This window comes from Lingula anatina, chromosome 6 (genome assembly GCF_051362555.1).
Source record: "Lingula anatina isolate TDL-2025a chromosome 6, LinAna3.0, whole genome shotgun sequence".
Classification (NCBI taxonomy): domain Eukaryota; kingdom Metazoa; phylum Brachiopoda; class Lingulata; order Lingulida; family Lingulidae; genus Lingula; species Lingula anatina.
In genome coordinates, this window is record NC_141772.1 from 21,933,217 (window position 1) to 21,958,382 (window position 25,166).

The 25,166-nt window shown below is 36.8% G+C and overlaps 2 long non-coding RNA genes across 3 annotated transcripts; one reads left to right on the forward strand and one right to left on the reverse strand.

Annotated features, from left to right (window-relative positions):
- The first annotated feature begins 2,895 nt into the window (after positions 1–2,895).
- LOC147761355 (uncharacterized) lies at positions 2,896–4,115 on the forward strand. 2 transcript variants are annotated; one of them, XR_015335297.1, is made up of 3 exons: positions 2,896–3,224; positions 3,566–3,651; positions 3,884–4,103. It is a non-coding gene; the product is annotated as an uncharacterized LOC147761355 (long non-coding RNA). The 2 variants fall into 2 exon arrangements; XR_015335296.1 differs by lacking the exon at positions 2,896–3,224 and having other exon boundaries at positions 3,265–3,651; positions 3,884–4,115.
- Positions 4,116–4,265: 150 nt separating this feature from the next.
- Positions 4,266–5,480, reverse strand: LOC106171249 (uncharacterized). Its single transcript, XR_015335298.1, has 3 exons — positions 5,291–5,480; positions 4,682–4,782; positions 4,266–4,422 (listed from the first exon to the last, which is right to left on the reverse strand). It is a non-coding gene; the product is annotated as an uncharacterized LOC106171249 (long non-coding RNA).
- Positions 5,481–25,166: the final 19,686 nt, after the last annotated feature.

Below are 25,166 nucleotides of genomic sequence, written 5' to 3' on the forward strand. Positions count from 1 at the left end.
CCGGTTGACCAGGTTGAGGTGTTAAGTCTGTTTAAATTTTCATTTTCATGAAGTGCATGAGTAACTAAGGAGGTGGTGTCATGGTGCTTTTTATATTGGAGGCTGTGCCAGTATTTGAGGGCCAGTGTGTGGGCAGTGGTCAGTATTGGGAAGCTGCCCAGTTCTCCGCGGACAGCATGTGAGGGAGATTTTCGGTTAACGCCTAGGATAGTTTTGCAGGCCTTGAGATGTAAGGTTTCAATGGAAAGTTTGTCACAAATTAGGAAGTAGCTGTCTTTACTTGAGTTTTTGACAAAGTATGGTGCCCAAACTTCAGAGCCATAGGTAAGAATGGGAGCTATGAGTGAGTCAAAAAGTTTCATGGAAATGGGCACTGGGCTGGTGAATAATTTATTGCGGATTTTGAAAAATGCTTTCCCCCCTTTTGATTTGAGTATTTCAAGGGATTTGGTGAAACTTCCGGATGGAGTAAAGACAAGTCCTAAATAGCAGTATTCACTACAGATTTCTAGAGGTATATCGCCAAACTTGAAAATTTGTTTCTGGATTTTGTGGCCAGATTTATTGAATATCATGACTTTTGTTTTAGTGATGTTCACTAGTAGCTTCCATTTTTTGCAGTAGGCCTGAAGTTGATTTATTGCGGTTTGTAAACCTGCACTGCTTTCCGACATAATTACTAGATCGTCTGCATATAATAGGCAATTTAATTTTTGATTATTCAGAGACACTGGGTCACATCTGTCGTTAAAAATTGAGGGCAGGTCACTTATGAAGAGATTAAAGAGGAGTGGACTGAGATTACAGCCTTGCTTAACACCAACAGAGGACGAGAGACTATTTGTTATGCTATTTCTGCATTTGACGGCAAAACGCACAGATGAGTACATATTACGAAGGGTTCTTAGAAAGTTCCCATTGATGCCTGCCCTTGTCAGTTTGTAGAACAGGGCGTTTCGCCACACGGTATCGAAAGCAGAGGAAAAGTCAACAAAGCAAACAAAGAGGTTGGATTTAGAGGCCCTTTTAACATATTTGTCTATGAGGGTTTTTAATACTAAAATATGGTCACTGGTGCGGCTTCCTTTTTTAAAACCAATTTGATTTGGGGGTATGATATTGTGTTTTTCTACATATGTTGTGAGTCTGTTGTTCAGGATTAGACAGAATAGTTTACAGATATTGCTAGTGACAGCAATTCCTCTATAGTTATTTGGATCTGTTTTGTCACCCTTTTTGTGTATAACTGTTAGAAAGCTTGTTCTCCAAAGTGTAGGGAATGTTCCATTTGTGAGAATGTGGTTGAAGAGAATACACAGGGGGGCTGCCAGTCTGTGAATACCCTCTTTGATCATTTCATTAGGTATGCCATCTGGGCCAGAGGATTTATTATTCTTAAGTTTTGTAGAAGCCTTTTTTATTTCATTTACAGTAAGTCGGTAGTCAAGTTCATTGAAAGTACCGTTTTTAATACCATTAAAGAATTCATTAATTAGGGATTCAAATTTGGGGTCCTCATGTTGTAGACTTCTATTCATGAGATTATTAAAATGTTCCCACCATAAATGGGGTGGTATAGGGTTACAGTTACTTTTTTTTTCATTCTCACATAGCTGGTCATAGAGGTTCCAAAATGTTTTGGGGTCAGAATTCTCGAGGGTTTCAATTTTGTGGAAAATGTGGTTACGAAAGTCGTTTCTTTTTTTATTTAGTAGTTTTGAGTATTGTTTTTTTTGCCTATTGTATTCTTGTATGAGTTGTTGATTTTGGGGATTTTTTCGAATTTGTCTACTTAGAGATTTGAGTGATTTGGATACTTCCTTGCAGTTGGTGTCAAACCATTTTTTATTCATTTTACGTTTTTTAGCTTTCTTATTATTGTTCTTTTTAGTGAAACCTGCTTTAGAGGCCAGATTAGTAAGGAGTGTATAGAAGTTGTTGGTGAGTTGGTCAATGTCCATGTCCTTATTAAGTGAATATGAAGATATGAATTTATTTATTTCTGTCTGGCTATCTGGAGTTTCTAGTGAGGCTGACCAAATTTGTTTTATGATATTTGACCATTGATAGTTGCTGGGGAGGTCATGTGTTTGGTCTTGTGGCAGACTGTGGTCGGGGTAGTGGCACATACCAGTTTTTAGTGAGCAGGAAATCATGCAGTGGATGGACAGTGGAGTTAGAGAGTGTACCCTGAAATATTCCAGGTTACACAATATAGAACTATTACACAGTAGATAATCAATCACACTTGGGCTTCCCCTATGGCTGAAACAGGTAAAATTACCTTGAGAGTCACCTAGGACTCTTCCATTTGCAATTCTAAGACCACTGCTTTGACATAATTCTAATAGACTCTTACCATGAGCATCAATTTTGTGCTGATCGAGATTTTTTCTAGTTAAAGCTGAGTCTGAGATATAATCTGAGCCCACATTAATGTGCAAGTCACTGTTATCATGCACTATATAGTCCGGTTCAGTGCCAGTTTTCGCATTAAAATCTCCTAGTATAACACAACTACCTAAGGATGACAGTTTAACAATATCAGTTTCAATAAGTGAAAAAATATCCTCTCTAGTAGAGCTAAAGTTTGTACCTACAGGGCTAATATAAACATTACATATATACAGATCTTGTTCTAAACCAAAGAAATGTTTACAGAGTTTGAACCACATAAATTCAGAGCAGGTGATCTTGAGGAAGGTTACTCCTTGTAAAATCTGTTCGCACCAATTTCGAGCACTAGACGGTGGAACGACTGAGACTAGTGGCTTGTGTTGGTAAGTTAGTTGCTTTGGTATTTCCTTTCCTTCTGATTATACTTTCCACTACTCTTATTCATTTTTTTCTTTCAGCCTCAGATTACACAGTCATCTAGTTTATCCTCCGTCTTAGTCAATGGGGCTATCAGTTTTTTTCACCACTGGGTGGCGCGCGTGTTTTAGTTGGGGTACTTTTGCGCATGCGCGTACTTTCTCGTGTGTTTGCAGTTTCATTTTTAATCTGACGCTGTAAATATCGCTCTAAATAATGCCAGGATACTGTCGTGTTCCGGAATGTACATCGTCAACAGCAGGTCATTCTTTTCCGAAAGACACAAAGCTGAGTTACCAGTGGAGAGTTGCCATCAGGAGGGTTGATTCTTCATCAAAAACACTATGGAAACCAAAGGCACATGACAAAGTCTGTTTCCTCCACTTTCGTGAGGAAGATTACACTTCTACGTAAGTTGTAGGCCTACTTGCTGTTGTAGCTTTTAGTATTAATAATGAGTTTGTCAACTTATTCATTAGGTCTTTGTTATCGATGTTTAAATAATTGTGTCGTTTAACGTGCTTAGAATGTTAATTTTTAAGACATTCTTCACCTAACATTATGTAGCGATTTGGGGGAGAAAACACTCTACCGACTAAGCTACCGAGCCCGGGTCAACCCCGACCAGCCACTACAATTATTTCTTCGTTTTTATGTGATAATACATAAGGTTTTTTAAAGGCCACGTTTTCAAATTAGGACAACTTGATTTTTATTGTATTAATAATCGTTATGTGCACTCCTTTTGCAGATGAGAGAAAAAGACTGAAGCCAGGAACGATACCATCCATATTTCCATTTAATAATTCGCAAAGTATCAGATCCGATGAAGTGGAGGTAAATATAACGCATGATATAATAACAGATTTATAAATAAAATGTTTCTTTTTATTTGTATAATTATCTGTCTTAATACTAAAAATACTAGAGACGGACTAAAGGGGACAAGAGGCAGTCAGATCTGCGTCATTTCTGTCATCTACACAGATTTTATGTGTTAATTAACAATGTATTTTTCTTTGTGTAATTTATTAACTTATGTATTTATTTTTTGTTGTATCCTATATAGGATGAGTCTCAAGCAGATGAAGCAGTGGCAGAAAAACATGAAGACTGCACTGGTGAGAGCCAAAAAGAAAGTACAGCTTCCTAGTGTGATATCACTTCACCATCAGACACAAGAGAAAGCATCATGCTGCACCAGAAAAATGCAAAGGCTGTCCAGTATCAAACTGGATTTAGTCATATTGAACATTTCATGTTGTTTTTCAATGGCCTTGGGCCAGCAGCTCACCACTTGAATTTCAAATGTTTCTCACCAGGGCCAATGTTTTTTGATCATTATGAAACTGAGACAAGCCTTTGACGATTATTTAGCTCTCTGTTTCAAGCTATCGGTAACAACGGTGTCAGAAATAATAAGCACATGGATCAACTTTGTTTTTCCAACTCAGTGAAATGAACATTTGGCCAGAACGTGACATTGTTGACGACTATATGTCTGTAAATTTTAAGAAATATGGAGTATTGATTTCATGGGTAAACAACAGTGACTGGCATAATTTGTCCATGTCTTGTCTTTCGGTTGCATTCAAAATATCACCAAACCTAAAAATGATAAAATTAAATTAGTGAGATAGGTTTTTTTACTGTTCTTTTCAATTTGTATTCCAAATGCAAAATGAAATTGTACATTCATAGGATTAAATGTTGACCTTCAAACCATGATATATCATCTCACAACTTGTATTTCTGTATTATAATGCAACTACAGGTATATATAGTAGCTCAAGCTAGGACATGATATTGATACAAGACATTTGAACAAGAAAAAAAAAAGCAAACTTATTTTCGTTTGCACACCTACCTCGATGCTGTTATTCTCCATGATCTTTCTTCATGCCACACTCGACTTTTACTTTGGCCTCTAGTTCTGTTTTCAAGTTCTGACACTTCCTTCTCTGTGACCTACCAACATCAATGCAATTATGAGGGAGTGAAAAAAACAATGATGCTAACAAAACGATGCTAACATTCTTGGCAAACACTGTTTTGATTGTCTACCTCATCTACACTTAGTTATGTCAACTGTCATTGACATAAAACACGCATCAACCCTTGTTTCTCCTTTACAAATTTGTGTTGACACAAGTCATGTGTTAAATGTCGGACCTGGTACACGAAACTCGATTACCGAAACGAACGGTCCTTTATCGACTAGGAGTGCCTACAATAAACATATTTTAAACATAAATACCTTCATTATATTCTCGGAATATGGAAATACGCAATGACAATATCATTATCTTGAAATATAGTAATAAATTAGGCATGTTAGTAGTGCGGAACTAGCCGCCGCTTACACCTGGCTTTTGACAGGGAGCTCACACAGAAACCCATATTTACGGGAAGATTCGAGCGCGAAACCTTCAATATTAATGATACAATTGACACATTTATAAGTAAACACACTAACCTTTCTACCAAATCCTGTTTCTTTCCTCTAGTGGAGGCTCCTCTTTCAACTAGTGTAAGTTTTAACTTCGCCGCCGTTTGCTTCCCATACTCTAAAGCCATTTCTACACGGACGCGAAAACGAGGCTATCTTCAATAACCACTATTACCCCAGCGCCCTCTTTAGGACAAACGGCTCCGCGTATAGCCCCATTATAACCCCCTCTAGGAAATTGGGGTATATACAGTCATAAGATTATGTATGTGTGCATTTATTCCATCTAACGTAAGAAGATTAGATACAATTATAACGTCAGAAAATACAATAGAGGGAGTGTGATAATGATAGGGTCGCTAAACGATTTTGACGGAATATAGTGACTAGCCTTATCCTCTTGTCGCCTGGGTAGGCACGCCCCCTTAGAGTATTTATGTAAACAAAAGGTCTTCCATAGAGAACTATCCTTTTGTTCAACAGCTTCGCGCGTGCAGCGGATTATGTATATAGTGACGCTATACAGTTAAATGCAGTTAAATCTGTGAAAGCTGTTACTTAATTTATTCTGCTGTGTCGGACGTTGTGGGCCAGCCCAATGGTTCATTCACTCATTCTTTTCTGAAGATTGGTGATGCATATTTCGAATGCTTAATTATTTGCCCTCCTTCTTACAAGAGAAAGGAAAAGGGGAGAGAAACGGAGACAGTGTCAAATAAAAAGGGTAAAGAGTAATATAATACATTAATTAAAGGGACTCGCGGTGGAAGAAACGATAGACTGTTTTGCATCAAGGTATGCAATTATAATCCCACATGGCCATCGCATATACGGCCGTAGTTTAAATACATTACTCATAGTTGTATTTAATTACGTTATTTTGCTGACTAGACATACATTTTAAAGATGGTCTTTCAGGAAATCGTTTTGTTTGAAATAACACACACGACAGAGGTAAAATCACATATAAATTTATTTTGAAATAAAATGTTTCGCTAGATCTTGTTAACACTCAGCGAAATGCACCTAGTGATCATATTCAATGTGCCATCATTTAATTGCTTTCTCGGTTTCATTAATTGACGATAATAATTGCAGTAAGCAAGAAGGAGGAAATGCTGAAGACAAAACAATGCCGTGGGTATGTGTGACTTTCTCCCTTAACATTTTCTATGATGCTGTCAAAGAAAAAGGAACCGAGATAGCGATCATTTAAACCGCTGCTGTTTACAGGTAGACTTATTCGTTTACCATTTAAATGCCCCCCTCCCCCAACAGACCCAACTTGAGGAATGCCACTGTAGCTACAGTACACTGTATATCAAACTTTGGTCCAAATTATGAAATGTTTAAGAAACACAAAACGATAATTTGAGGGTATTTTTTCATTCAAGACAAAATTCAATAACTATGATGTGTGACAAAAGAGACTTTACAAAGCTTTACGTGTACTTAGATATATTCCAGTAACATATGGAGATAGGCTAGCGACGTAATTGTAACCTCAACAGGCAGTGGACTTCTTTGCGTTAAAAACAAATTCATTTCGAAATCAAAAGAGCATTTTTTTGGGGGGGCGCGTGGGTGGGGGGGGGGTAAATAGTAACTCATTCCGTAATCCTTCCTGCGCATTTATTTAATCGTATCAAAACGTTTGATACACAATGTTCACTAGTGTCATAATTTTGGCGATGTATTAAAACCATAATTGTACAAAGTAGGTTAGCATAAGTCAGGCAACAACCAGTGTGAAGAACAACTCCCTTTTTAAGTGAGGCAAGACAACCTATTCAAACTGATTATAACCTTGATAAAGACACAAGGTAAAGGAGTTATGTAAACTAGCGGGTGAAAACACATTCTTTGTCACTGTTACAAGACAATGGAGGCGACCAAGTGGGGTAATTACAATATACCCCTGTACAGTCAAAGAGAAATTAGTTATGAAAGCTTACATCGGGTCAGCCCTTAATTTGCTTGTCCGAAAGAAAGAGATAGATGTCGCAACGCGAATCCTTTTATTAACCCTTCATGAGTTTGTGTAAAGTGTGAAAGACAGGCAACGATCTCGAGTCGCTGTTGATATTGTTCGCAATTAATATTGGAGTATACCGCCTACATGTAAACATCAGACAAGGCGTTGAGATCGATAAAAGTGGAGGTTTATCTGAAAAATTAGATGCCATTTTTGTGAAATGACTTATTAAGTGATGTGCATGTACCGAACATGTTTAAATTCTTGATTTTTATTATTTGAAACATCTTCATACACGGCCTCATATTTATATTTCTCTCAGGCCATACTCATTTTATTGTATAACATGGGACTCTAAAGCACAGGACATTGTGAAAGTTAATTGGCTACAGAGACTTGTTATCCTTTATGCAGTTTTATAGCGTGGATGAACTAGAAACAGGCTTTTCTTAGCTTTACTTAATTTACAAAAATTTAAACAAAATCAATCTGCAAGGCTTGCTTTGACTTGATGTTAACCTAACACTGGTTTTAAAAGGAGTAATATAAATATGTTGGATGGATTAAATCACCGACACCGTTCTATTTTAACTTAACGTGGTCATATACACAGTAACACAGATAATTTTTATAAGTTGTCTGTCGTTCAGCAGGCATTATAGGCGAGTAGCCAAACAGTGACGATGATCAATCCAAGTAAAATCTAGGCAAGTATTGTTTACAAAATAGATCATGATGAATAAACCTACGCTTTAATAAATTACCACCACACGGTTCTGTTTTTGTCACTTAAAAGCTTTCGTTTAAAGACGCTCAATGATATCAAAAATGATTCGACGCTTTAAAAATGGACCGGTTCAAGGGGCATTTTTTGTTTCAGCTAGGGACTTCAGGTAGAGGATTCAGTGTAGGTGTTTCCTCGGATGATAACAGCATCACACCCTAGGTCTAAGCGAGTTGACTAGAAGCTTTTTGTCCAAGCTTCCTATTCCTACTACTAAACTAATAACTCTAAACCACAAAGTTTTGTGCGGTAAAAATATTTAAACTAAATGAGGTGCATTGACAGAGGCACAAGTACAATCCAACGCCAATGTGCAACAGGGGAAAGTCTGACAGTGTATTACATAATATATGAAAGTGCGGTCAACATTAACAGTGTAAGACATCAGTTAAAGAGGAGGGGGTCTTACTATCTTTTGTTAAACGCGACTGTTATTATCTCTCGAACAACTTGACGTTTCATGCACAATCATCATCGAAAGCCTTATATCAATATGCTGCATGCGCAGTCGATTTTTATCAAAATAAAAAGTGTGTTTCATACAAGCAAAATCTAACTTTCCTTTATAACTGTTACTGAACAGCGAAGAGTTACATAAACCCAGTTATAAAATTACAAATGTAATTATGAGGCTAATTTCTCTTATGTGGAATAAAATATTTTGTTGGCTTTCAAATGATAGGACACTCACTTTAATCTTAAAAGAAGTTAGTTAATGTGCTCGTTCCCCTAACGCGCGTGCCAAAAGTTCTCATCAAATAACCAGATACACACCTGTCTATACTGGTAACTAGTGAAAATCTATCTGTGGCCTTTGATAATGGGTAGACACTCACCGCCTTAGTTGCGACAATGATTATTTCTTCACAGCGATTTATTCATTTAATTATTAAATCATAATATATTTATTAAATTATTTGAAATAATTTACTCTTTTTTAATGATTTATACCATCTAATTTTTATCTTTTTTATTTGATTCTTAATGTCATCTAATTATTTACTTAATTCTTTAAATAATTTATTTATTTATTTATCAAGCCCGTAGCCAGCAATTTCAAAGGGGGGGGGGGTCTTTTTCTGAAAAAGTGGACATTTTACCGAAAAATCCCCATGTATTTATGTCAAATTTTACCCAGAGTGGACCTTTTTTCAGCAAAAGGGAGTTCTTTCGAACCTCTTGAACTCCCCCTGGCTGCGGGCCTGTTTATTTATTTATTTATTTATTTATTTATTTATTTATTTATTAAGATTTTCTATTATTATTCTTTTACGGATTCGCTCTATTATTTTATATAAAATGTAACTTAATGTAGTAATTGAGGCAACGCTTGTTTTAATAATGTTTCTTTCTTTGTTATTTCTAAACAGTAATCTATTTTTACACAGGTCGCGATGATGAAAATTTGTGTACGGAGCATCTTTAAACTTTTTGAGACGGGTGATTTGTTGATCATGCTGATGTACGACATGCATGTTTATCAAATTCAATTTTTGACCACAGAACACTTCATATTGAATTAAATAGCTGATACTAAATTAAACTAGCAGTTATCTTGCAACACTTAAAACATGATCAGCTGCGCGTGCCAAGCTAGTGAACATAAGGATAGGTGGCCACGGGAGTGGCACGCGTTAGCATGGGTTCTAGCATCTTAAAGCTATAATCCTATTGTCACAACAAACAATGGGCACCTTCTGGCTGATGCATCCTGCTGTTAATTACACCTAGTCACAGCGGATTGTCGCGCTCGCGCTGGACCACAGAAACAGGCGTCATGGGGTTCACTCGCCTAAGGTATTGTGTGTTATTACGCCTAAACTATTGTGTTTTTGCGTTCGAATTTTGAAGGGATTAGACGGCTTTCCATTGTTTGTCCGCCCCCTTCTATTCACAGGATAGGGATTAAAACATTCTGACGCTTTTAAAACGTCGTACAACGGAAACATAATTATTATTTCTACTGTACGAGTTAGCTCTGTGTAAATCTATATAGGCCTACATGTTATTTGTCATTAATGTGTAGTACGTAAGACTAGTGTTTCTTAATTTAACAAAAACATGTTAAATTGTCAGTATAATTGTCAGTATAATTATTTATTTATTTTTGACTGTATTGTAAATATCGCTGTACATCTCTTTTAGGGTTTTTATTTTATACTATTTTGGTTTGGAAGTCAGAATAAAGTAAACTTTGAAGCAGCCACCTGGGTTTAGTTAATTATTCCCGGTAACATATTTGAAGGGCTAAATCATTTTATTGCCGAATAGGTCTACACGTACAAATATAAATAGCGAGTGTTTTTTCCCTTTCGCTCACCTACATCTCGATTCTGTTACTGTATGGGTTTCATTCGTAAAAGATTTCAAAATGGTTGTTCAGAGTCTAGGCCCTACATACATGTATACTAATTAACTTAAAAATGCGTTTTAAAGTGCAACTCTAATGATATTGTCACCCTTCACCCAAAACTTCTCATTTACTGCCTTACATACATTCTTTTGGGTAACAGATAAATCTTCAGTGTTCAGTGACTAAATTAATTAAATTTTACACGTATGTCATCTTACGCGTGACTTAATAATTACGATTTTGGGGCAAATTTTAAAAAATCGGTCTCTCAGTTTTTTCTTTTACCTGAGCACCTACGATCACCGTTTCAACGCCCATTTGATGACACCTATTAGTACTCCAAAACCCTGCCAGTTATTTTTCTTTAAAGTCTTAATTAGTTCGGAATTATCGTTGATAAAGCATACTAATGTCTTTGTTTCATGAAAACCATTATTTAGGGGCTCATGACTCAATAACAGTAGTATTTAAAGCAAAATGACGGCACGGGATTGTAGCCTATGCACACCTGGTCAACTCTACCAATTTCCTTGATAAAATCTTGTTCAAGGATGAAGTATAAGCCTCCTACTGATTGCTATCTCACCTCAACGTAGAAAGGTGTTAAAGTTTTGAGTTGCCTATTTATGCTTTTACATTGCAAAGAAAAATATCTTCGCCGATATTTTATATTTTTGAGGGTTTTTCCAGTTTTAAACCAGAAAGATAGAGGCATTATTGAATAATAAGATGCAGGAAAACTCATTTTCGGTATCTGGATGAAAATAAAGGGTCACAATACCCTTAAATCTAACTATAACAGAACTTTACCGGAACGAGAGCGAATGCTTTCGCTGCGGTAATCGCAGAAAAGCGTTACAGAAAAATCGCTTTGCCAATTTCATTAAATTTTCATAATCCTTTCTATTGCATAGGAAACATGCCCATTTCCTCGGCAGTTGAAGGAAAATTGCTTTTCCCCTCTTTCATGTTCCTAATGGTCGCCACACGTATTCAGTAACAATGTGGTAAGCGCACGGCAGCTGCATTACTCTGAACTTAATTTCAACAAGTATTCTGTAAGCGACATCGTCACACAAGAGTCAGGATATACGTACAAATTGTAGCTAATTAATACCTGAGCTGTCACGCCTATATAAACCCAACCGAATTTTCTAACTCCAAGATGACTGGGAATTTGTGTCGGGTGGTAAGTTTAACCTGGCTTTGGTATCGGCGTTAACATATGTTGTGCTTAACAAGAGTGAAATCAATGGCAAGCATTCCGAATACAGTTATGTACGTTTTCTGCTGAATCCTTTCACCATCTTTGTTATTTTATTAAGAATTGTTTTCTATGTATGAAATTATCACACATGTAGTGGTCTCAGCCTATAAGTGTACGTTGATTCTTAACATTTCCATTCAACCTGGTACACAGTATAACTTAAAATATACAAACAATTCAGAGGCCATGGTGAATTTTTTTCGTATTTAAGCAACACATACATGTACATTGCGTCCATTTATTTCATTTTATTTTTAAGTAGCCTACATTGGTATTTTTTTCTTACAAGTGCTTGATTTTATGTAAAGTCTGTTGAACATTTTAAATGGCTTTGGATTCATATAAATAAATAAGTGAATAAATAAATAAATAAATATAAATAAATAAATAAGTAAATAGTATATTATTACTTTTTTCAAATTTTAATTTAATATTAAAATATTTCAATTTCATCTCTAGGCCAAACAGGTGTGAACCAGCTGGGCGGTGTTTTCGTCAACGGACGCCCCCTGCCGGACCAGGTGAGAATGAGGATTGTGGAACTCGCCATGCTGGGGGTACGGCCCTGCGATATTTCACGTTACTTGCTGGTGTCACATGGTTGTGTTAGCAAGATACTGACGAGAATCTTCGAGACTGGATCGACACGGCCCGGTTTTGCGGGAGGGAACAGACCAAAGGTAGGTCGAAAGATTGAGCTGATAGTTTTTAAGCCTACTAATTCCGTTGTTTACATCAACTTGAATGACTTCTTTGAGCTAATTTAACAGACATAAACTTCAGGTATTAAATGGAATTTACCGTTATCTATCCGTTCTAAGCTATCGCCTAATGAGAGAAGAATCTTATCAACTGTGTGATGTCATATAAGATAAAAGTGATTTTCTTCTTCTATTTCTTACCTCAATATTAGCTGTTGATTAAAGAAAATCACTTCACTCTTAATAAGCATTATGTTCACACACGCGCTTCTGTGTGTTCCAAATAGTGATACATGTACAAGTACAGGTTATACATGATTTGTTTCAGCTTCATTCACTTAATTCACACTGGGTCTCTGCTCGGCAAAAGGCACTACCCTTCAACTACAACATTAACGCCATACAAAAACGACGCACCTGTAATAAAACGTGCGTCGCTTGTAATTAATAAAGGAAATAACATTGCGTCGAATACAAGACAAGGAGGGGACTTGGGATCAAACCAAATGCACATATCACGAGAATTTAAGTCTGACATCACAACGGCGAATGCAGGTACTTCAGGCCCGCCTGCGTTCTTCAGAGTTTCCAATGTTATTGAACGGAAGCTTTTTCGAAATACATCATCTGCGCCTCTTCATAGGTCAACGCCATGCGAAGTAGCGTTTGTGTCGACAAAAATGCATCAAACTTACACGAATAATGACATGAGCGACGCCGTTCCATATCCACAAATTAGAAACGTTTATCAGGCCGCAAATACAACTTTCGAAAAACTTTCTGCTCAACATTGTAATGACACAGAAAGATTGAAAACGATTGTTTTGACAAAACTCCAGAAGCATGGTGACATTCACAATGAGAGAGAAGAAGACTCTGAAAACACTATAAATAAAATGAGTAGAGATAATGACGAGAAAAATGACGCCATTGTCGCAACGGATGTCAAAGGAACGATTGATTCTAAAAAGCATCACATTCCCACTACTTCAGTAGACTTAACGCTGGATCTGGTTCCACACGGACGCCCAATAAAACAGTGAATCAAGAACTTTGCCAGATCATATAAATGTAGAATTACAAAGCCCGTTTCTAGTTGGCACACAAGAACCTTGTTCCTCTCAAATATTAACAATTAATGCCAGCGATATCGGTGAGCGATTTTGCAAAAGTAAACAGAAAAGACGAAAGGGCCGCTGCCAGATTGTCTCATAGCATTGAAAGCATTTTCGGTAGAAACAGGCCAAATCGGCCTACTCGGGACGCTATAGTGATAGAAATGCTGACTTAGTCAAATTCTAATCGCTCTTTTTAAATAAGGCGGCATATCCTCTCGGTTTTTATAAAATTTGGAGTAGGAGCATTTTATTCTACATATACATGTAACCATGTTCCCTGTATATTATTTTTCTTATACATTGTAAATAATGAAAATGGCGGGAGATAAAGGAATAGAGACCGGTAAGATGTGGCCTTTCAAGTTTTATACTAATACTGATTCATTTCTCTCCCCCTTTCTCTCTCTCCCTCATTCCATACTTGTACATTAATTGCTCTTTCTCTCTCTCTCGCTCTCTCTCCCTTACACACACACGTCTGCAAATGCATGACCTTTAGGTTCGTGTCTTTGAAAAAAATTATCATTGTTCCATAAAGATAAAGAACATAAAGTAAACACTAAATCTTTTCGATGAGCAAAAATATCAAACATTTAGATACATAATTTTATAAGTACAATATTAATTCTTTGTAGCATTTGTGGTGCCTTTACTGCATAGAATATAACTATATGGTAGTATGTTTTTAATTTTGTTTGTACCATCCGATGGGAATTATTCTGATTTAATGACTTTGAAAATTCCGAATACATTTGTAACCTTGGTTGGTTACCAATTTTATGAGAACGGCAGATTGAACACTCGGAACAACTTCAGTTGTAGATCATGAAGATCTTTATTCTTCCCACTCGGGCTACAGGCTGGCACGCAGGCAGAGACAGTCGCTACGATCCGCCTGGGTCTCTCTCTCTGTATCTGAGAGGCCCAGAATTTATAGGGAATTGCACTGATTTCTGCGTGCCCAAAAACTATTAGTAAACGTATATGATTTAAAATGAAGACCAATAAAACTAAATACAGGGACTAAGTTATTTGTTATAGTAGCTCTGAACATGGATTTATTCTCCGGGTAGGAAGGTTACATATCGCTCGGACCTGGGATTGGCCTCAACTGAAATTTACCCAGGTGTAGTGACTGTTTTTGGTGGAAGAGATCAAAAGAGCGAAATGACTATAATGAGGCCAAAGTATTTCTACAATTTTAGAGTCGTCACCGGGTTTCCCTTTTTGTCATCTGAAAGGGGTGCATCTTCAATTACTTAAATTAATTACTCTACCGAGATTTTGGTTTCAAATTTTGGTTTCTCTTCCGAGATTGAAAATGTCATTTAAAGGCAGAGACAAATTGTATAACGCTACCGTATTATACAATATTTGTAAAAATCACAATTTAATTTAACGAAAAGATCGAATGCATGTAATAACTGTATAATGGGCAGATGCAGATCATCTGTAAAACTCATCTTTTTCAATTTACAATAATTGTTCATTAAATGAAACAGGACCTTCAATGATTAGGGCATGCATAGTGGGGAATACCACAGTTTATTTTGCCCTGAATTGCATGTGTTTACTTACGTTTTCAGACCTTAACCTTGATTCAAATTAGGTTTTTAATTGATGATGGGTCTGCATGATTGCCCAAAGTTCAACTCAGATGAACTTTGTTTAACAATGCTGTTATGAATTAAGTGTAAATAGTGCAGTTTAAGGTAGAGATTGATGGTAAAAAGTGCTTTATGATACAGAATGATTGTTACCTATTACAAAAATTGCAATTAATTATTATCAAATTCAATGTGTATGTGTGTGAGGGTGTGATAAATATATTTAGAAAAAATTTTAATGATATTCTGTTGAAAACTCTTTTAATTTTTTCTAGGCTTGAATAGGACCAGGATTAATCCTTTTGCCATTCTCGTAACAAAATTATCGTAACAAAAGCACCCATCATTTCCAAATGCTGTGTGGCAGTGAGCACCATCACAACCTCTGTGATACTTCTGTGGGATGAAAAATATATTCTTGAGTTGGGCTGTCCCTAATATTAATAGTCATTGGTTATCAGTTTATAGAAATGCAGTTTATGAAATCATTTTAGGTTTTAACCACATAAAATTAGTTAAAAGTGTAGGGTATGTGCCAAAATCTACTTATTAAAAATAAAACAAGATTATTCAAATGCAAATAGGGATTGGTACCAGGTATCAGTGAAAGAAAACCTGCCAACTCTGGAAATTTTTTTAAAATAATATTATTTGTAAAAGTTGAAGTGGTCCACTTTATGACAGGGAATTGTGTGTTAGTTGGTGAAGTATATAAATGTGTACCAGTCAAGTAAGGCAGCATTCAATTATCACCTACTGGGTAATCAATTTACAATGTAATGTAAAATAACGATTTTTGCACAGTTTTAAAGATTTTAATTAAAATGGATGTAAAAAATATTGACATTTTCTGTTGGTGATACCATGTTTCAGATGTTCTACAAGTATTTCAAATGTAAAAAGGAAATAATATAACAATGTGATTAAATAAAAATTGTCTTTCATTTGTTATTTTTTCATATTTCAGTGAAAGGAATACCCTCATCAATTGGTTTCATGAAATGAAAATGGTTTATTTACAACAAAAAAACGTCACAAGTTTTTATATAAGCATCCTGGTAAGTGCCATAAAAATCATTTTCATTGTCTCCACTTACTAGTTTCTCTTTATAAGAAACACTAAAATACGTAAAACTAAAACGAGGCTGAAGTGTTCGAGATAGCACAAAGTCAAAGCGAGGCTAATATACGGATACTGTTAGGGCGAGTTTTCAGGCTTACATGGCTGTGAATTGATCTGTGCCATTCCTAGGCTGAGGCAAAATTCTTTACATGCTTAAATTGACAGAAAGCTGAATAAATTTGCCACAACTTAACTGGTAATTCAAAGTTGGACGGAGGCCTCTATCGATGCAAAGTTCAGAGTTAAATATGAATTTCCGTATTTGCATTGGTAAATTTTCGATTTTAAACTCATTTCTAACACTAAATAGGCTCTCTCTCTCTCTCTCTCTCTCTCTCTCTCTCTCTCTCTCTCTAGCGGTGTTTAGTATCGGTAGTGTAACAAAGAGAGAGAGAGAGAGGCAGAGAGAGAGAGAGCACTAAATGATTTGAGGATACATTTGCAGGCTCACTTGACTACATTATGTACAAAATATATACAGATAAACATTCATATATGTTTACTTATTTTAGGCGTGTAACATGCTTAGGAGCTAAACGTGTTTAGCGTCTTACACATCCATAGAGATAAGTATTGTATCAACAATACAATGTAAAAACAGTGTTTAGCCTCTAAACATATTTCTAAGCGCCTGTTTTGTCTCATTTTTTTTTCAACTCGTTTAGCTCTGTTCAAAGCACTTTAGGCTCCTAAGCAAGTTACACGCTTTTAGCCTGAATATATATAATTCACGATCACCTTTGCTTGTTATATCTATCTATAACATGATACCGTAATCTATCAACATCAAAAAGGTTACTCAAATGCATTTATAGCTGGACTTATTCATTTTTTGTTAGCTAACCTTGCGAGGAGGTTTAAGCAAGTTGGGGAAATTCACTAATTTACTATAGACACCAAACAACTATCAATTTCACTTTAACGCACCTTTTTTCATATTTTGATAAAGTTCGTTATAGTGTTGATGTCTACTTAATCTTTCCGGAAGTAATGAACAATAGAACATTAGGATGGTGATGGGGCATTCAGCATAATAGTTTGAGCATTCATCTCATGCTAGTTATTTCGGTAACGATGGTCCGAAAATTCTACGAATCGCACCGCTCAACCGCTCGCCGACTAGCCCCAAGCCCAATTTGGAACTAACCTCTTAATGTAGTTAAAACAGCGAAAGAAGTGTTTTGGTTATTTATAAAAAGAACATTCAAAACATTATATAATGTTTTTACAGAATATTATAAAAACACTAATAAAACTCCACAAGATAACGTTATGATAAAGTTTTGTAGAAACGGCCTTCAAATCTTTTGACAATTATTTTTACGTTACTTTGCTTCTTGTTAGTTGGGACATTATTTTGCATGGAGTTAAAAACATGCATAACGTTACCATTACGTTACCATAACGTTATCATTATATTATTCATCTGCATATATTCATCTGATAACGTCATGAAAACGTTGTTTTCTCTGCTATTACTAATGGACATATTTCAAATAAGCATAAGTTAGTGCAAGGAAGGACACAGATTTCTGAAAGCAAAGAATTCCTTAGGGCCGTAGGCTTGCATGCAGCTTACATGTCTTTCGTGGCAACAGAAATAGTTGCCGCCAGATGAAGAGCGGTTGCTAGAGTACAAAAATCCCGATAGCAAATACGACGGTCATCACATTGTAATCTATCTGACGGATTAGTTTCAATTATCCGCTGACGATTTTGACTTCGTGGTTCCCAGTAAGCCTTTGCACAGAATAACAACACTGCCATCAAAATGCAACCTAATACAATCCCCACAGCGAAGGACATTAGCTTAAACTTTTTCTCATATTTCCATTTATTTATCCACTGAAGAGTTTGATACCGGCGTTCCCAGTGAGCCATATGCTCTTGCACAGCTTTTAATTCTCCCATAACCATGTGGTTCTGAGTCTGCGGCTCTGGTACAGTATCTCGTAGATCACTGCATGTTGGACTGGAGTGTTCCTCTGGAACTGAGAGGATAAACAACTCTACAACATTGGTCAAAAGGTTGTCCCACCCCCATTTACATTTACCTTTATTTACAAATGATCACTTAACAGTTGTACATTGTTATATATAGTGTTTTTTATTCCGTATACCATGTCTACCATGATTAATGGTTAAAAAACACAGAATAGTGGTAAAATTACACACATATATACCATTTAGTAAAAATTATAACAGGTAACCCCTCAAATCCAATGTTTCATTGTGATTTCTACAGATGTAAATAAAAGAATATTTAATTTGAAAAGACGCCATCAAATGTCACCAAATTTATACACAATTAGCATTAGAGTGTTCTCGTTAAAGGTCACATGCCTAATATCGTGTACGTCTACCGGATACTGCAATTATCTCCTGTAGATGGCGCGACTAGCCTTCAAAAAGGGTAACTGTTCTGTTTGTGGGGTATTGTCCAATTCTCCCTAAATAGCTAGGAGGAGTTGGTCCAGATTGTCAGAGGGTTTGTTCTCCTCTGCATTGCACACTCCAATTCACAGTTGATTAGTAAGGTTAATATTAGGGCTAAAAGATGGTGGCTCCATCCTTTGAGCATTGTGTTTCTACAACAAATCGCTTGTCAGGCGAGAGGTGTGAGCGAGTGTGCTGTTATGATGTTAACCCCAAAGTCAGTTCTTGAAGATGGAGTGAGGTATCAGCTGAGAGTGCTACGTTTAGTGATCCCACAGGCACCTGAACCTGGCCATCCATCCCTGGAAGGAAGTCGGTTTTGCTGCAGAATGAAATTATTAGTTGTATCTCATCGATGGTCAAATGATGGTCCGTAAACATGTTGAAAATGCCTCTTGGAAGGGTGTGTGCAGCATAATATCGCCTAAAGTGTTAGATCAGTCCGTATTTGAAGAACAATCCAAGCCCATGGTTTTAGTACATTGTTCCTTATGGAACAAAACGTAACGGGACATTTTACTGTAAATTCTCAACAGATAGCTCACTCCATTGTCGAGAGGTTACTTTAGGGATGTATCGGCTTCATTGTGACAACGCACTTGCTCACAGCTCTCGTCTGGCAAGAGATTTGTTGCAGAGACACAGAGCTCTGAGGATGAGAAAACCGTCTTTGAGCCCTGTTATTAATCCTACTGAGCACCTGGGGCATAAATTGGAATGTGCATTGCAGAGGCGAACCAATTACCAAATAACCTGGACCAATTTGGCAACGCCTTTTAGGATGAATGAGACATTATTTCACAAAACAGAAATTTTGCCCTCGTTGAAGGCTTTTCGCGCAATCTACAGGAGATAATTGCAGTACGCGATAGACGCACCCGCTATTAGGCACGTGACCTTAAACGTGCACATCCTAATGCTAAGTGTGGAAATTTGGTGACATTTGATGGCGACTATTTAACTAAATTTAATAGACATTTCTTGACATCTATGGAAATCACAGTGAAACATTGGATTTCAGGGGATGCCTGTTATATATTTACTAAATGGTATAAAATGTGCGCATTTCTGCCAATATATTTTGTATGTTTTAAACTATTAATCATGTTAGACACGGTATCTGGAATAAAAAGCACCGTATATAACAATTTACACTTGCGAGGCGATCATTTGTAAATATATAAGTATATGGGAATGGGGGTGGGACCACCTTTTTGACCAATGTTGTATATTTAAAAATGCACCATTTTAATTTTCACGTATGTGTTTTCAAATTTTGCAATGATCTACGGTAGACTTTATCAAGAGAGGGCCAGCAACATGTCCTAAGAAAGGGCACTGTGGGCCTTGCCCTCCCTCCGCAAGGTCACCCCCCCCCCCCCCCATACAACAGAGCACCCTCTGAAATGTATAGCAAGCAGACAAAAGAAATCCATGCCATCTTATAGTGAAATTAGCTTCGTCTACTTCTCCATATTGCAGAGTGAACGAATGCAAACTTTTTTATTCTTAAACCTCGACCCCCTTTAACATGGGCCTAAGTCCGCCAGTGGTATTTGGTATCGGTAGTGTAACAAAGGTAATACATCAGTGCTCTAATGTTATTTTTTTTATTTGATTATCTTTTGAACAATAAGTAGTTAAACCTGTGTATCTTTAAATAAAGGGACACTCACCTCTAAGCGTAGAAAACAACCTCTCCATAAATTCGGTATCATCGCCTCTGATGTGATTAAAGCGCCGAATACATAAGGATAAATTTTTCCAGTCGACGCCCAACAAGACAGGAATGACGATGCTTTTTCTCGTCTCGGAAGCCTTATACAGCGCCATATCTTCTCCAGAGTGGCACAAATGACTTTTAAGATAGTCCTTGGAAATAAAGCAGATGACGTGCTTGCATTTTCCAATGGCTTCGCCAATACAATCCAATATTGATTTACCTAGGGGGAAATCTCTTTCTGAATAGCAGCAGCTGACTCCTCTTTCCTCCAATTTGATCTGGACCGATTCAACAAATGCAGCATCCTCGGTACTGTGAACCAAAAACACGTCATAGAAGTCTTCGCGAAGAACACCCCTGGAAAGATAAATGTTACTCCTTAATAATGATGCCCGTAATGCAATGCCAATGTATAGTTTAATCACCTAAGCTTTAATAATAAAAATAAAATAAAATGTAATGAATTTAACAATAATAAAAGTAACCTTAACTGAGATTGTAAAAATAATGAAAATAAAAATAAATAAGTCAATACAATAACAAAGCAGCAAAGGTGTCAAATGTACAGCCAAAAAAGCAGAAACTATGTTGCATAAAATAGCCAGTGAATTATGATGCAATAATACATTATGCTAAACAAAAGAACCAGCACCTATTTAATGATTCACGTCAGGTAACATGGATATTAAACATTTATATAACTAGCGTGAGGCTGCAGGGACATTAGAGTTCAATACAAAAATTTGCAAAGCCAGAATGAGAAAAATGCAAATTTCACGAAATATATTCTATGTCAATCCTTATACAATCAATAATTTTGGTCTCAAATAATATGTAATACAGTTACATGGCAAGTGTGGTACGTGACAGTGCACAAAAAAACATTATTGTTATTTTTTGATGAAATACAACATAAAAAGTATCAGCAAAATAACCCCCTGTTTGTAATCATCTACTACACATAACATGGACTTTCGGAAAATATAACTGCTATAACGATTTTATTCACGCAGTTTACCTCACTATGTTCTGACGGGTCAAGGGTCAAGTGACAGTGACAGTGCACAAAAAAAACATTATTGTTATTTTTTGATGAAATACAACATAAAAAGTATCAGCAAAATAACCCCCTGTTTGTAATCATCTACTACACATAACATGGACTTTCGGAAAATATAACTGCTATAACGATTTTATTCACGCAGTTTATCTCACTATGTTCTGACGGGTCACAGGGTCAAGGACAGAAAACGATCAAACCGTCTGAGTGATCGGCTCCTGCACTTTTTTCGTATTTACATGTTTTTTGTATTCCGATCATCAAGTTCGAGTAGCAGTGATTGTATATGAACATATAGGGACTCCCAACGAAGGACAAAGAGGTGACATCATTCACAGAGATAAGTGCATTTTGAAGAGCAAAACTGTCTTGTCCTGTATCTCTATATACGGACGCCATAGTAGGGCCTATACAAAGTAGCTCAGGCCAATTACATAATTTACCACCATAAAGGACTCCCCGGAGGGGGTGCACAGCTTAGTAGGCGTAATTGCATTGCAATATTGCATAACAACTTTCCTACCTGATCTTTGCATTTTGCCGAAGGGCAAGTACCACTATGGGAAAAAGGAAAAGGAAAAGAAAGTCAACCAATCAATCCGACAAAAACGACCACAACTCAGGGAATACTAGTGGTGACGACACTAGCGAACTTATACTAAGTTCTATATTAGAAGAAACCCACAAAGTCCTGTACGATGAAGCAAATACAGCTGGAGAGTTAGGCACTCGTCTGAAACAATCGAACAGTATTTCGCCCGCCCGAGAAATTGTCCCAGAGTCCCACTCCAGAAACTGCTCATGTAGCAGACTTTTTCACGAAATCAACATGAAAATGGACTACATGTTAGAGGAAGTAATTAAAACGCAAAATGAAAAAATAAAAAAACTTGAAGAGACTACAATAAAACTTCAAAACGAGCTTGCCGAGAAGGATAGAGCAATAACTACCCTACAGAACAACGTAGCTTTTTGCATGAAAACCAACAACACTGGGGTAAAAAACAATGACAACACTGTCATCATTGCTAACTTATACGAGAATTCTGAAGAGAATCTGGAGGACAAAGTGGGTCAGATCTTACTTGATATAATGAGCGATGGCGAACGCGAGGATTCGTTCGAAATTCCAAATGTTCAGGAATGTATACGGCTTAAGGGTCGGAGTGGAAAGCCTGGGCTTGTGAAAGTGGCTTTTGGCTCCCTGGACGAAAAGGTGTGCGTACTGCGGAGGAAAAAAAACATAAGGAACAGTAAAGATCCAAGGCTTCGCAAAATATGGATAAGCAACAGTAAAAGTCATTGCGAGCGCGTTTTGGAAAAAAACATGGAGTTTATGCTCCACCAAATACCGGACGGTCATAGGTTCTTCATTACCAACCATGGCTTGATCCGAGAAAAAACTCCTGAAATGTACAGAAGAGGTCAGCAGAACACGGGGGATAACACAAACACAATGAATGTGTGGACTGGGAAGCATGTTAGCAATCATCCAGGGATTTTTAACGGCCAACCACACCCAAACCCAGGGTTAGTTACCGCTCAAATGGGCCAACCTGTATATACTGTAAATAGCGTTCCAATTTTTAGGCCCAGAGTTCCTTCACCGCAGCTTTCAAGTACTCCAAGATAGGATCTAGTGGAGGGGAAAGTAACTAGGAAAGAAAATGCTTCAACTTTAAAATTGTCTGTAACCATCTATACTCTTGACAGGCACAACCCTGTGGTTGAAATCTTTGTTGCTTATCTGTGGTTGCTTAAGATCAAACCGAGTATCACTGGTTTGAGAGATGGTATATTGATGTTCATAGTGTACATATATGTAACACATGAAGGTTCAAATTCTCGTAGGCATTATAATTGCGATCTTTATTGTGAGTTAGGAGGAAGTGTTTTGAATCATTTTCAACTGATCACAACTGACATAGTCGGCAATTTGCCTAGTAGACTTGTTAACTCGATTTATTCTTATAGTCAAATTTCTACTAGTATAGCAAAATGCAAAACGGAGCCAAATTACGTTATATCCTTATTTTCATTATCTTCTTTATCTCCAACACCCGTAACTTGCTGCTGGTTACCTCTGGTGACTATTATACTTCTACTGCTCTTAATTTCAGGGGAAGTCTACCCAAGCCCCGGTGACTCTCAGTCTTGGAAAGTGGAAACAATTTTAGTGTCTGCTACTTTTAATAACAGTACAAATTATCTCAATATATACAACCGAAATAATGTGCTAAACAATAGATTGGCCAAAAGTATGTCTTTTCTTACCGGTACCTTTTTTCCATCCTCTCTGTTTATCTTACCAATAACTCCTGGTCTGCCCTTTAAATTTATTTATGTCTATTGCTCTTAATTTCAGGTGATATCCACCCAAATCCAGGCCCACATAAACGTCTGCAAAATCGGGTTGAGGAAGTCAAATTTTTGTTTTCAAACATCAGAAGCATCAGTGCGGAAAATGGTGCAAGATTTGAGGCCTTAATGATCCGAGCCAAACTCCTAAAAGCGTCAATCATCGGCTTATGTGAGGTGGGAAAGTTATCTTCTTATCAGTTAAACACTGTCTACAACATCGAGGGTCACCATTCTCCCATCTACTACAACATTGGCCAAGGCTTATTAATCTATGTCAGCTCGAAAATAGTTTACAAAGAATGTCCTGAGTTAAAGAGTGACGATCTCAACTGCATTTGGATTGAATTTCAGTTACAGTTTAAGCGGTTTTTATATGGCATCTTCTATAGGTCGCCTAGTCAAACATCAACCGAAAGAGACAAGTTTGTGAACTTATGTAAAATGAGTCTCGAAAAAGCATGCCAACTAAATTCAAACGGTATTTTTATTAATGGAGACTTTAATGCTCACTCTCTTAGTTGGTTCAGAAAAGGTAAGGAAGACCTCACGGGTAAGCTTTTGAGCAGTTTGTTTCTAGAAAAAGGCTTCGATCAACTGATCCACGAGCCTACCAGGATACAAGGAAAATCCGCTTCTTGTATCGATTTGACTCTGACAAACAGACCCGACTTAATTAACAGTGCCTTCGTTGACCCGCCCATTGGCCAAACGGATCATAGTACCCTCGTTACTGAACTTTGTATTACTCAACCCAAACACGATCCTGTATATAGAACAATATGGAAGTACGATCAGGCTAATTTGGTGGCTTTAGACAAAGACATAAGCGAATATGACTGGGAAACTTTATTTTTAAAAAATAATTATGATATGAACGAAAAAACTGAAGTTTTTACTGATTCTTTACTCTCTTTTTACAAACGCCATATACCCCATAAAAGGAGGCTGATCAGGTCAAATGACAAGCCATGGTTTAATGACCAAATCAAGCATGAGTTAAATAAGAAAAAGAAACTATATAAAAAAATGAGGATTAAACCTTCAGAAAGGAATGAAAATAATTACAAAAATCAGGCGATAAAAGTTAAAGAATTAATAATTAAAACAAAAGAATCATTCCTTAATTCTAAAATAGAGAGCCTCGACAATAAAGGTGATGATAGTAAATCATACTGGACCGTAATGAAAAATATTCTTGGGAAACAGCGATCGTCTTCTATTCCTATTCTCAATAACCCGAGAAATGGATCTGTCGCTTCTACTGATCAAGAAAAGGCTGATGAATTTCTGTCCTATTTCTCATCAATGTACCACTCGGACTCTGTAGCAAATGTTGGCGAAATTCTCTTTCCTGTAAGAACTGATGCTTCCCTATCTCAGATACAATCCACTATT